The 15427-nt window shown below is 32.8% G+C and overlaps 1 protein-coding gene across 1 annotated transcript in view; it reads left to right on the forward strand.

Moving 5' to 3' along the window:
- Nucleotides 1-7120: 7120 nt before the first annotated feature.
- LOC118742948 overlaps nt 7121-15427 on the forward strand; it is a gene marked incomplete in the record, with an annotated part of 403480 nt that continues 395173 nt past the window's right edge. Inside the window, 2 exon segments of the mRNA XM_036475384.1 lie at nt 7121-7931; nt 11101-11762.

The raw sequence follows: 15427 nt of genomic DNA on the forward strand, positions 1-15427 counted from the left end.
GCTATAACGAAGCATTTGTCCAACCTCTTCAAGTTCGTTATATCAAGGTTTCACTGTATACGCAAATTTCACTATCTAATATCTGCTACATCGCTTCCCCATCCCCCGTTTAACTGTTTTCGGTATGACATCATTCGTCACATGCTGCTCATCCAAGCAGCTATATACATACATACATACATATGTACATACATACACACATATTACCCTAATACCGTGCACAACTATTTGGCACGCCCACCATTTGCTCAGGCTAAAAATACACAAAATACTTAAAGACTTAAAGAAGAGGAAAGAAAAATCTTTGGCTGAAAATTGAACAAACGCCAACAAGCAGTTGTAGACCAACAATATAAAAGCTGCTGAAGCTGCTGCCAAAGCAATTGAGAGCACAACAAAAGAAAAATACATAAATCAATACATCAACATAATAATTTCACTTTTATTGCAAAAATTTAGTTTGCGATGAATTTGTTGTGCGGCAAATATTAGAATTATGGCTGAATTTCAAACGGGAAAATATTTAAATTATGCATTCTGCATGTGCAGAATTTTCGCCTATTTGTACAATTTTAAGCTTATTTTATTATTACATTTACTTCATTGACAAGTGGAATGCATCAATTTCAATAAATTTTAATTGAAATGAATTATACAATTCGCTCGAGGCGAATATGAGTATGTACACTGAGTTCATACGCAAAAATGCCATCCTATGCCTACATTAGACTGCCTCACTCTGCATACAAAAAAAAAAAAACAAGTTGTGTAGAAGTAAAACTCTTCTCCATACTAAATGTACAATTACATATCTTAATCTTAAACCCAATATCAATATTAATATTAAAACTTTAATCTATTGATTTTAATCTTAGTATTTAAAACTTAATCTTAGTCCTAATCTTATTCTTAATCTTACATTAAGTCCTGGTCATATCCTTAATCTCAATTTTAATTTTAATCCTAATTTTAATCTTAATCTTAATCTTTATCTTATTCTCAATCTTAATCTTAATCCCTTGATCCTAAGCTTATATTTAATCATAGCCTTAATCTTAATCTTAGCCTTAATCTTAATTTTAATCTTAATTCTAATCTTAACCTTTGTCTTAATCCTAATCGTGGTCCTGATCTTATCCCTAATTTTAATTTTAGTGCTTCTCTTAATGTTAATCTTAATTTAATTCTCAATTTTAATCATAATCTTACACTTATACTTAATCTTAGCCTTAATCTTAATTTTAGTCTTAATATTAATTTTAATCTTAATGTTATTCTTAATGCATATCCTAGTCTTAATCTTAGTCCTCAACTTAATCTGAATTTTAATCTTAATCTTAATCCTACCTTAAACTTAATCTTAATGCTAATCTTAATCTTATTCTTATTCTTAATATTAATCTTAACCTTAATCGTAGCCAACCTCCCCACCTTTCTTCGGTTCAAAATATTTATCCCAGCATAAGAAAGTTTGGTGTACTTTTTTAGACTCTCGCTGGAGTAGTACGAAGCCACTGATACATTCATCACTCTCTCTTCAAGCCCAAGTATTTGACTCTGCCAGAAATCGCCCGGGGAATGTCTCCTACAACGGTGAGAGTCACTTCAATTACCCTTGTATCAAACCATAGAGGATATCTAAAAATATATCCCTGGCTAAATGTGTAACATCATCCGTATAGGTGGTTACCCAGCAGCCTTCGCTCACCAGTTCTTCTAGCAGGTCAACCACGACTACAATCTAGAGAAGAGGTGAGGAAAAACCTGTGCGTTTCTACCACGCCTGCGCTGTCCCGAATTGTTAAAATCCAACTTGATATTGAAAAAGCGCACCCGAGGCAAAAGTTTTTATGCAAGAAAGCTTTCTCAATCGACCTCACGACAGTGTGCAGAGCATCTGGAGCTCATGTCAGACGATCACGAGAAATCCTATTTCTAATATGCAGATCAATCAGACTCTCCAGAGGCTTTAGCATATTCCAAGAGATCCTGATTGGTCCGCAATCCTGCGTGCAGATGGGTGAGCCTTTGCTGGCCTTGGCCATATTGCCTTTTTCCAATTAGTATTGCTGGTAGCACTTTAAAGGAACAAGTACGCCGAAATGTACTTGGTTCGGTTGTTTTTCTGGCGAGGCATCCTAATGTACATACGTACAGATACACATACTCGCCCCACTCTCTGCGGAATTATTGTAAATGGGGCCATCTGTAGATTAGCAGCCTCACAACAGCCTCGGCACATGCTTGATGGGCAGTTAACCGACTGATGGATTGATGAATGGCAGTGCGTCTGAGCGGCCTACGATTGAGCGAGGTGGGAATGAAAAGTGTGCGATCCAACGAATGTAGTGAAAGGCAAATTTAGCAGATAATACATAAAATTGCGAATTCATGAAAATTGTTCAAGTTCAGAACGGGTTTGTCGCGAAATTACCGTAATTATGGCATATGTATTTACATATGTATGTATGTACTGGCTTCACCACTTTCGGTCTCGAAAAATCACTTTACACTAGGGTGCATCACCAAAAAAGTTGCGGTTTTTCCACCGTAATTATAAATTGTATTCTATTTTAAGACTTCCGCCAAAATACTCTGAAAAAATATTAAGATTTACGTGAGCTGTTGAATCTGTTGAGAAAAAATTTGTAAACATTTTAATGGAGGTCGTCTAAGCTTAAACTCTTCCATCATCCTGATTTTTTTTTTAATATTTTTTAAAATAAATTTTATTTATAAAAACTCGATTTTGGTGGTATTTTCAAATCAGTTGAGCTCATGTAAATCTTAATATTTTTTTTTTTAAATATTTCGGCTGCAAATACAACATAATATAATAGATTTTATAATTGCGCTGGATAAACTGTACCATTTTTTTTTTTTATGGAGCGTGATGCACCCTAATGTACAAATATAGATGCCTATGTGCTTACATACATACATACATATCTATGTGTGTGTGACAATTTGCAACCGACTGACATGCAACACGCCAACCGACCAGCCAACTAAATATGTACACAGCTAGCTTGCTTGCCGCCTGCGAGGATGACTCACTCGCTAAAGTCGAAAAATGGAATGGAATGAAAAAAATTATAAATACAGCCACGTAGCTCGCCCTTTGACTTGCACTTGTAGCACATTTCATTGCTGCCGTCACATAGAAACAAGGAGTTTATGAATTCCTAGGAATTCACGCCATGACTTAATGACTGACGCCGCTAATCGTGTCCAAGTGATCTCAGCTGTTGGCAATTAATAAAATTACTATTCTTTTCTTTTTTCATTTGCTATTTCCAAATATGTATGCCCATTAAAAAATATTGCATTTTTTTCTAAGTAATCAACAGCAGCAATGTTGCATTTATGGCATTCTCTGCTGAGCTGCTGGCACCCAACAGCAGGCAACCCCAACGCAGGGTGTGGTGGGTAACAACCCTCTTCTATTTGTCACCTACTAATGGTCCTCTATACATACTACTAACACTACTAACCGTCTCCTTTCGACACCAAAGTGCGCTCACGTGTTTCACTAAAGTCGCTTGGTCGCACCACCCCCACCCCCTCCGACCCACCGCTAATCAGCGAGTCAAATACAAATACTGCGATGTATTTTCATTATACTTATGTATGTATTTGAATGTTTGTATGCATGTACGTTTGCATTTGTTCTTTGTGCTTTTTGTTATTGTTCTTCATTTTCTGTTTGCTATGGCGGCTCCTCTGGGCACACATGCTTTTGAGTACGCCAACTCTCTCTCTTCTCTACTTGTTTGCTGTACTCTCTTGTTAAATTTTAATGGTTACCGTTATTTTTTTTTTTGGCAAAGCATACTTTGGGGCTTCAATACTGTGCTTATGCAGGCGTATCCTCACTTAGCTACTGGAAGAAGAAGAAAAAAAGAGAGAAATATGTACAAAACAAAATTGTCAAAAAGAGTGCGTAAGTTAATTTCAAACAGAAATCTTTTATTGAAAATTTCTTTTGAATGGGTAGGCGAATATAGTTTTATCGGATTTTGAGACATTCTGCGCCTATAATTTATGAGGCAATTTTTCAACGCAAGTTAAGAGTATTTTAATCCTCAAAATTTATTGTTTACAACCCATATGTCGTGATGGGATTAGAAACATATATATGTACATATGTATTTTCAAAGAAATTATTTTCGTGGAATTAGTTTGTTTTTAGATGGCGCAACATACCCACGGAAAAAATGGAATCCAAAAAAAAAACTTTCAATGAATTTTTGTCATTGAAAAATTATAGTAGGTACTTTAAACAAAAACAAGTATAAGTTCGGGCGAAATCTGCATAGGCATAGAAGAATAGAAGTAATGGAAAGGCTAAGATGCAAATGTTGACCATTTCCTACCAAGTAAACACATACATAGATAAATAAAAGGACAAAGGCAAAGGTAAAAATAAAAACAAAAACGAAGATGCGTAAAGATAAAGGCACAAAAATGAAGATCAAGTTAAATTAAAACACTTTACTTACAATAAGGGCAAAGGTGAAGGGGAATACATATGTAGATGAAGAAAATGATAAAGATAAATCTAAAAACCAAGATAAATATGTATAAAGAAAAATATGAGGATGAGGATACCGATAAAAGTATTGATGAAGATAGGGGAAGAAAGATTAAAATAAAGGCAATTATAGAGAAAAAAATATACATATGTAGATAGAGACACAGAGACTCAATCTGCGAATTATTTTGGGATTTTAGAGATTTTCGGATTTATCGGTTTTGTTATCAATCTTTTTATCCATTTTGTTATCGAAATTTTTAATCGATATTTTTATCGATCTTGATAATGATATTTTTAACGATTTTGTTATCGATATCTTTTTTCGATATTTTTATAGATTTTGCTATCGAATTTGTTATCGATATTTTGATTGATTTTCTTATCGATACTTTTTCGATTTTGTTATCGATATTTTTATCGAGTTTCTAATCGATTTTTGCTTTCGATTATTTATCGCTTTTGTTATCGAAATTTTGATCAAATTTGTCATCGATTTTGTAACGATGCTTTTATCGGTTTTGTTATCGATATTTTGTTGGATGTCAGTATCGATTTTGTTATGGATAGAGTATAAAGAAGAAAAGAAGATAAAGGAAAACAGAATAACATAAATGTAACTAGAACGAACAGGGTTAGGGTTAGGGATTGTTATGTTTTTGAAGGCCCTCTTTATGTCGAAAAAGGCGACCAACGTGTACTGCTTGTAATGGATTGATTTTTCTATGGTACCTACAACTTCATGTAGGTCAGTTTCTGTTGACCTGTCCTTGATGTATGCATGTTGTCTTGAAAGTTTGCGGAAAGATGTAAGACTTATTGGTATGAAGACTTTGGCTTTTTCGTAATTTCTTCTTCTCGGTTTGAGAATGAAGACAATTTTGACTTTTTTCCAGCTTTTCGGGATGATAGTCAAAGTGATTTTGGCTTTATCGACCCTTTCTTGCCAGAATGCCATGGATTTCTGCTCATTACCGGTATGATAGCATCTGGGCCAGATGACTTGTATGGAGAAGGTTATTTATAACGAATGAAATTTTTACTTTGTCTACGAGCGAGTCAAGTAATTCTTTAGAGAGTTGCAGACGGCTTCTACTTCCGTACTATGCTTTAATAAGGCAGTATTGTACAGCGTGGCGACAGTCAGTCAATAAAGTATAGGTAGAGCGAATTTTTTATTAACTTTTTTTTTTTTTTTTTTTGGAAAAAGATGGTTGATCAGAGTTCCAAACCTTGTGCAAAATTAAACAAAAATTCTACGAAATTTAATTCAAATATTGGACTTTTTGTTTACGCAATCTAGAAAAAAGTTGAGTATGCAGTTTAGCCCACTCAATTTTACTACAATAAAGTGCAAGTTTGAGGAAGCTAGGACTTACCATTGCTTTTCGGCAAATTTTTTTGTTGAAGTTGTCCCACATTTTTTCCATATAAAAAGTTATCGAACATTATTTTATAACTATGGAGAAAGCGCAAACTTTGTTATACTAAAATTGAATTTGCTAAAAGAATGTGTACTCAACCTTTTTCTAAAGAGTGTAAATAAAAAAGGCAATATTTGGATGAAAATTTGCAGAATTGTTTTTAATTTTGCATGAGGTTTAGAGATTTGATTTTTGAGGTTTTGTTGTAGAATTAACCATATTTTTATAAAAAATTAGGGGGGAAAAAAAATAGTTGCCGGTATTGTAAAAAATTCGCTGCACCTAAACTTTATTGACTGACTGAAAATATCGTCGCCTGGGTAAAAGGTTGTCTATGTTACGCACGTATGTACGTATGACGACATGTGGCACACATATGTACATATGTAATCATCGTTTTCGTATTCGAACTGGCGTCCTTAACAATGAATGTAACTGGAAGTTTACAGCTGGTAAAGATCTAACGAAACTGCACTTAAAGCTAACTAACTAACTTTTTGTCTGAATTTCCATTAGTTTCTTATTTTTATTATGATTTTTTAATGAATTCGCCTCCAACAGCGCCTTTTCGTTTTTCATCCGTAAAAATCTACTCAACCGACTTACCCTGGCGTATACGTAATCAATAAACACGTGCATTGCTTCACGTCACGCATACGCAGTGTAGGTCGAAATAAAATTTTACAAGCATTGCTTTCAACACATTTTACTGCTGCTTTAGCATAGAAACTTTTATAACGTCAATACGAAAATGCAAAAATTCATGAAATGTCGAAATGTCGAAATGTAAATGAACTCAAAAGTTTATTTTTATACAAGAAAGAGAAGACAGAGAGCAAGAACATGCGCTGCAGAGAGAGCGATAGAGCGCAACGCAAGAAAATTCACTAAAACCAAAGCAAATCAGCTGCGGGAAAATCGCAAAATGACATACAAGAAAAAGCGTGACAAGTAGATTTGTGTGCATGTATGTATGTAAGTGGAGAGCGCGAAACAGCAGCGAGTACAGCAGGTTAACTATAGACATTTTCGCATGCTTGCGCCTTGTCTGCTGCTTGAGCAAAGAGTAGTGAACACCAATGTATTGCAGCTGTTCGAAGTCAGCACAACACAGCAGCTAGACAAAAATTATTTGTGCAAAAAAGGAGCATAGATATTTTTATTAAAACAAAAAGAAAAAATAACACAAAGAAAAAAAGTATATAGACCGTGAATTGACGAAAATTTGTAAAAATTTTCCGTGAAGTGTGACTAATTTTCTCGGTTGGTACAATTTGTGATTTCGGTTTAGTTGCAAAAATTTTCCATTTTAGTTAACCAAACGGCGGGTACGTGTGTGCATAACCGTGTTAATGTGTCTCTATACAAATTTGCTAAAAAACGTATGTATGAAGAGAAAAGCATCAAGCTTAAATGAATTTATCGCTTTAAAGCAAATTCGATTGCCAAAAGTAGCGAAATTCATAGCAGATTGCATAAAGCGTTTGTAAAATTTGCTCTGCAGAATTTTCAACAGCAACGATTTTTTAAAAGCTAGCAAAAAAAAAACAATTGTGAGCCCTCCTCCTCGGCAGGGTGAATGAAAGGGCGGCTGCATTGCGCTGCAGTTAGTTTCCGGTACTATACTGTACCAGTAACGGCAACGGCACTCAGAGCAGCAGCGTGGCACATAGCAATTTCATCGGCGCGTGCCAGCAAATTCAGCAGCATACTTGTAAAAACAAAAACAAAAAACACACTTCGGTGAATAAAAAAACGCCGCAAGGCAAAGCAACGCATTGCAGCGCAGCACAGCACAGCACAACACAACGCCACGCAACGCAACGAAACCTAACATAAAATCAATAATCGCAGTAGCTGCCAAGTGGCCGTAGCAGTGTTGGTGGCAAAATTTTATTCCGAGTTTCTTTGCGTTAACAGGCTTCCGTTGCAGAAGGCCAGAAGTCTCGCGAAAATTCGGAGCTGCTGATGCAGTGAGTGGTGGTGTTGTAAAAATGCAGAAAATTTATGAAAATATGCAAAGTAGTGGAAAAACTGTGTGTGCCTCATATGGAGATCAAGTTTTAAAAAGTGATTTATGTTGACGAGAATCAGTGAAAATATTTGCAAAGTAAATGCAAAATGAATCGCAAAGAGTTAAATGAACTGAAAAGCAATGCAAATTAGCAAATATGAAATTTTTAAAATTTTATTTGTATGAAAGAAAAAAATGCTCGCTTTACACGAAATCATAAAAGTAAAAATTTTGTAAATTGGAACATTTGCTGGCATACTGATTCACATCGCTGCTTATATCAAAGAATTCAGTGTTTTCAAATTAAAAATGATTGTGGTTTGTGATTTAATGAGCCAAAATTATTAAAAAATATTTAAAGGGGAATTCGTCGGTTCATTTTAGTGCGTTTTCTATACGATAATATTTTCTCTAACAACTGAAAAAGAGCGTATGCATAGTGGAATAACCATTTTACGTTCTCTCCCAAACAATGTCCAAGTGGAAGTATTCATCTGTGATAGTTAAATCCTAAGAGGATTCCCCTTTTTGGCCACAATTTTTGCATAATTGACTTCAAGCATAATGCAGGATTTCCACTGATCATTCATGCTACATTTCCAACTGGCATTAAATTAAAATGTTTGGTATTATATCTGTTTCCACATGACATTTATTAAATGGCATAATTTTTTTGTCATTTTATTGCCTAGTGGAAATTAAACATAATGCCGAATTTCTACTAGGCATTAAAATGACAAAAATTGGTGTAATTTGAAAAATTTCACGTGGACATGAACTTAACGACTATTTATTCAACGTAATGATACGATTATTTTTTAATGCACAACCTTGTCATTTTAATGCCTAGTGGAAATTCGGCATTATGTTTAATTATTTTTAAAAATTTTAATGGCAAAGTTGGACACTAAAAATACGAGTGTCATTTATAAAGTTATTCAGTTTGTAAATACCACACGTTTTTTTTATTTTTAATGCCTAAAAGAAATTTGGCATAATTATTGTCTTCGGAGACCTAGAAAAAAAATTTAGAGGGAAATTTCGTAGAACATTTTAAGCTCTCAATTTCTATTGTAACACTGTAGGAACGCTAAAATGACAAACAAAAACGTCAAAACACGTAAGCTTTATTTTGAGTCATACACTACGCATCTGTATACCGTTTTTCTAGATCAGATAATTTTCCCAAGATATTTTCATTTAAAGTTTGCATTGTCAATGGAAAAACATTGAAACTTTAACTGTGAAAAAAATCAAGGGATAAGATATTCGTATAACATGGCGTATGAGTAACATTTTTTGCTGCTCATATTTCATACATGATAAAAACATGGCAAGGTAGAACCGTTCTCTCATTTTGTCGGCCATGATTTTTTTTTTTGAAGTTTGCCAGCATTTTAAAATCATAAAATTGAAAATAAAAATTTGAAATTGTTCGAAATTGTTGTTGCTTGAGATTGAAAAGGAAAATGTGTGTGTGAGTTTGTGAGTAAATTTAAAAATTAAAATGTTTGGAAACGTCAAGAATTTTAAAAGTAACTCTCAGCGGTTTTACCTTACTATATTTTTATCATGATTTCATACACAAAAATCATTACGCATTTTGATATGACCATACACAACCTTTTTTATTTAACTATCGATTTTCTCCGTTACTAGCTTAATTTTTTTTTTTTGGAAGAGAAATAAAAAAAAAATTTACAAAAAATCTGTTATTTTTTAATTTTTTCCATATTAAAGTTTGATTTTTTTCATAATAATAATAATAATAATAATAATAATAATGATTGACGTGTTTGGCCGAGCTTCTCTTGATTTTTTTCATACAAATTAAAATATCTTGAGAAAGTGACCGCAATGGCGTGCAATTCGAGAGTTTCAAGTTCGAGTACTTTTTCTTTTTTGTAATTAAATTTTTTTTTCTTTTTTGAGTTAATTTTCTTTTAATTCTTAGATTGTAATGTTTCATAAAAATATATATATATTTTTTTAATGCTATTGCATTTTGCCTCTTATTTTATTTATTTAAAAAAAATTATCTTAATTTCATTTTAGGTGTTTTATTCTTTCTAAAGAAAAAGATTTTTAAAAATTGTATTTAATTTTTAGTAACTTTATCGATTTTGAATATTATTTTTCTCTTTTTTCTGTAAATTTTTAGACTTTATTGTTTATAAAAGAAATAAATGTTTTGATTTCATTGAATTTCTAGAAACTGATTTAATTTATTTTTTAATTTAATATATTTTTCTTTTGTTAATTTCATTTTCTTTTAATTTGTAGTTTTTTAAATTTTGATTTTCAAAAGAAATATATATGTATATTTATTTCATTTCATTTCTTGAATCTTATTTTTTTTTATTTTTTGAAATAATACAATTTCTTTTTTAAATCATACATATATATTTTTTTTTTAATTAAATATATTTTTTATGTATATTTTTTAAATTTTAAGTATTATTTTCTGTTTTTTTTACTTAATTTGTTTTATTTAGTTTTTAGATTTTATTTCTAGATATAAAAAGAAAAAAATTGTTCCTTTTAATTTTTAAAAATATTTTGATTTAAGTTCATTTTATTATTTTTTTTCTATTTTTAAATTTAATTTTCGCTTAGATTAGTTTTCGTTGTTTTAAAAAGAAAAAATTTATACTTAATTAATTTAATTTAATTTTTAAAAACCGTTTTGCAAAAGAGTGAACAGCATAATGCTAAGACCTCCTCATTAGCAGATCTATCAATTAGTATTTTGAAAGACAGTAAAGAGTTTTAAAGTTAATTGCCAGACGCTTGGGAGTTGAAAGACCGAATCGAACTGTAAAAGTACGAACCTGCTATTTTTTTTATGTTTTTTACGTTTATGTTTTGTGTGAAGTATGTTTACAAAAAAAATGTTGGACGCAATGTGCGATATGTGAAACTTGTTACTTACCGTTATCGTCAACAACCACGAAAATGTAATGAAATGCAATTATCAACGATTTTAAGAAACTCGATTTTAGTTTAGTTTTTTTTTTCTCAGAAGTATTAATAATAGTTTCAGGTTATAGGTTTAAGATTTGCTGTGCAATAATTTTTACAAATTAAAAAATTTTTCTAATAATTTTTTGTTCTCGCTCATTTTGTAGCGGTGTGCTTCTGTAGAGGAAAACTCCGAATGCGTACTCAAATAAAAAGTGAAATTAAATAAAAACCTAACAAAAAGGCGGCGACAAATATTATTTAAAATAATATTAAAAACACAAAAAAAAAAATCAAGCGCCAGTTCTTATATCGCATATACAAATAAATATTGCGCCTGAAGTAGTTTTGAAGTTCTATTTAATCGTCCTACTATTTTCAGCAAAAAGATAAAATATTTTGCAAATGCAAATAGAATAAAAAAATAATAAAAAAAAATTTGAAAATAAGTACACATTGTAAATTTGCAGTTAATTAAAAATTACGACGATCTCAAATGCTGTTTGCTATAATTACTTGAATTGCAGCTTAAATAATTAAACGCGGTTAAAGTCGAGTGCAAGAATTTAAATCAACTCCCGTCGCGCATTTGTGTTGATAAAAAAGGTAAAAAAAAAAATCGTTAAATAAAAAAGCGCACGCGTCTCGCATTTGTTGCATGCGTTTTCTAAAGTTGCCGGCTTAAAAAGCAATAAGCAGTGAAAAAACACCAACAGCAAGCTGCAAAAAAAGTAAAAAAAATTAAAACGCGCAAAATAAACGATTCAGCAGAAACTTTTCATTTAATCGTCAACGCTGCCAACAGTGTGGCAGTGAACCAATTGTAGCGGTAAGTAGCTTAAAATTGCACACATATATATGTACACTGATATATGTTTGTATGTACATTAGGGTGGTAAAAAAAAAAATTGTAAATTCGGAATTTTTATGCTCTCATCCCCTAGGACTGTTCTACTTATCTCAACAAAAAAATAAAAAATAAATATGTTTGTTTTTTGAAAAAAAAAAATAGAGATCGTTCAAGGCGCTCAACGATTTCCCATGTATTTTAAATGAACAAAAAAAAAAAACAAATTATCGTACAATCAACAAACTCTCAATGGGCAAACTCTGTTTTTCTTCAGGAGACATCGAAAATTTAAATTTTTTTTAGTACCAACCATTTAATATGAGCCCCCTAAAACACCAAAAAGGGTGCAAAATTTTAGAAATAATTGCAGCTTTGTAGCTTAGTATAATAAAAGCTTCAAATTAAACCACATTAATTTGTTTAAACAATTGGTAAATTTGTTGTTTTCATTTTGTTGGTAGTAATTGGTTTAATATGGCATGAAAATATGCAAAATTGAGAAAAATTTCGTATTTTTGAATTTTTTTGGGACCCATAAAAAATAGTTAGTATTAAAAAATGGTTAAACAAATAATTGGGTATTACGCTTTGAAGTCTCCTGATGAGAAACAGGGTTCGCCGATTAAAATATATTGATTTAGAAGAATTTCTACAAAAAATATTTTTTTTTTCATTTAAAATACCTTGGCAACTTTGAACGCTTTAACTGACCTCTAAGTATTTTTTGATTTAAAAAAATAGGAGTATTATTTTCGATATAAAATAATCTTAGGGGGTGAGAGTATTTGAATTCAGACTTTACTTTTTCCCCATACATTTTTGGACCACCCTAATGTAAATTTACTAAAACACATACAAATACAACGACGCATGTAAATTATTTAGCATATTACTTAGCGGCAAGTGCTTCAAATTATCCATACTTGTTGATTAGCTGAGAAATATTTTGCCATAAATAATTTTTTGAAATGGCAATTAGGTAACATAAATTTCATTCTCGGTGCAGTATTCTCAACAAAAATATTAAGTTAATAATGTGATGTGTTTTATTAGCGAATATATTCTCTGAGATTGTTGCGAGGGTTGTAGTTTTTTTTTTTTTTATATAAAACTTTAATGTCTCAATAACAAAACGAGGTATTTGGGCTTTAAAGGCCACTTAAAAATATCTACATTTGATGGTCCTCTACAATAACGACACAACTCAAAATTTCATATGTTTCAGTAGAGCCAATTAAAGATAAAAAATGTAAAATATTTAACAAAATCTTTTGTAAGTACAATATATGTATCCTTTCATTGTTTGTCTGCGCTGAGGTAGCTTTTATACATATTCATATAAAGTCGTGAGGATCCGACATAACCTCAAAAGAACAGAGTTGCCGTTAGGAAAACCACAGACCTGACGATGTGAGGCTGAAGGCAGAGCATTGGCTTCAATGAATACTGTAAGAACTGCATAAACGATGCCCAGTTGTAATGAGGAACTCTTGCCGCAATTTACTGCTTGGTGGTTATTACACCGTTTTTGTGTATGTATATACATATATATGTACATACGTACGTAGGTACAAGTATAGTTCTTACTTCAATCGCAGTCCATTAAATCACAGCGCCATTCATACGTAAAACCGTAAAAGAAATTCCATGCTGACGTCGATGTGAGCAAACAAAGCTCGTTGCTCGTTGAAGTTTAACTAAAGTAGTTGATTGTGTGTGTGGTTATTGGCATTTTTGTTTAAATTCCTCGGTTGTCATAAATGGTTTTGGGTTTGATGTACATACATATGTATGTACATATGTGTACGCAAACATCCTCGCCAGAATGACACTTATGTGGGTTGTTCCTATTTCCGTATTCAATCAAACGCAGGATTTCTCGAATTTATGACAAATGACGTCAGCAAAATAAACACCCACACATACATAAGTCCATGGATATTTGTTGCAGTAACACAAAATGGCATTACAAAGAAATATTTATTTGAACGATTGCTTTAAAGAATGATGTCATTGTTCTACATAATTGGGTAAACTTTGAAGTTTAACGGCGGGACTTCAAGGCGTCATTGAGATGAAATAAATAAAAGGACGCTCTTAATAAGAGCATCAATCAGGGATTCATATTACAATAAAATATTCCCCAAAGTTTAGGTTAGTTAGAAGGAGCTGCGCATGTAGCCAATTTAAGATGGATACCTAAAAAAACGGTAAGTCCAGTTGGCCTTTAGGAGTACCGCTTGCTCCAAGGACTTGCTTCGTTCTCACTTAATTTAAGCCATGGTGCATATAATGCTTAGGTTCGTCACGGCTTTAGGTTAGGTCAAAGTGGTTGCGTCAGGCAAGCGACACACTTGGACACTTGGAGCCAAAATTCTCCATCTTAGCCTCGCGAAGGCTTGGCAATCTAATAGAAAGTGTTGAGATCATTCCACCTTATCTTCCTCTTGACAGCTGAAACAAAAGGAATCAGTTTAGATTCCTAGTCTTATATCGTGAATACCAATCGCACAAGGGCCTGTCAGGACCCACACCACTAGCGAGAGCTGGGGCTTTACAAGCGTAAGGAGCGCCTTTGACCGCCCGCGAATTGCGCATGCCCAGCGGTCGCGGAGCTTACGCGAGACCCAACCGTGCAAGAGTTTACCACAGGAGGACAGAGGCGTTCCTAGTTGCTCAATATCTGGTGACGTTTTCAGGCTGCCATTCCTTGCCAGGTCATCAGCTACGAAATTTTCCGACATGTCACTGTGATCCCGCACCCAAACTTGCCTTATTAGGAAGTACTCCTACATGATTGATAAATAGCTCAGACATTCCCTCAACGATTTCGAGCGCCCACCATCACAGCGTTCAGTTAAAGTTTGAATTTTTTTTATTTTTCCCTCAAAAAACAAAAAATTTGGAATGACTAATTAATTTCTCAGAAACTATCAAACCTATCGAAGAGTGATGTATGTACATATGCGCGGAGAATTTTCTTAGCTTTCGTTTGCCATATTTCGTATAATGATTGCTCAAATTGGTTCGTTAGATATACGTAATTAAGTGGAATCACATTTTTTAGCTTAATAAAGGTTTATTGCAAATATCTCGAAAACCTATCCATAGAAAAAAAAATTAATTACATTTTCGGAATCAGCGAGTATATTTAAATAGGAATTGGATAGTGGCATTCATGGAACAAAAAACACAAATTTTTTTCAAAATTATAACTGCCAACAGTGACGAGGGTGCCTAAATGCGTATTCATGTGTGTTGACTGTTTGTTTGATGCCCACGCTCACCAACAGGCCAACGCAATTTGCTCCGCTATCTTATTTTGAGTAGGCAGAACATACCGTAAGAATTTGAGTATTATTTTCGTATATTAATAGACTAACGAAGTTTTATTAATTAGAATAGTAGCTAAGTAACCAGGAGATATGCGTTAAATTGCCATGACCTGCAGCGAGCATTTTTTGATGCTGATAAAATTTGTTTAGCTGCTTCGGTGTCTCGATTTTTACTTCATTTTATCATATCATGAACGTTTTATAAGCAATTCATTAATGGTTAAAAGACTAGTAAACCACTCCCTCATTCCGTCATCTAGTATTTATTGGCTTCTAACTACATACGTACATATTTCGGCTGTTTGCAAG

This window comes from Rhagoletis pomonella, unplaced genomic scaffold (genome assembly GCF_013731165.1).
Source record: "Rhagoletis pomonella isolate Grant_MI unplaced genomic scaffold, Rhpom_1.0 Rhpom_scaffold_00001, whole genome shotgun sequence".
Taxonomy (NCBI): Eukaryota; Metazoa; Arthropoda; class Insecta; order Diptera; family Tephritidae; genus Rhagoletis; species Rhagoletis pomonella.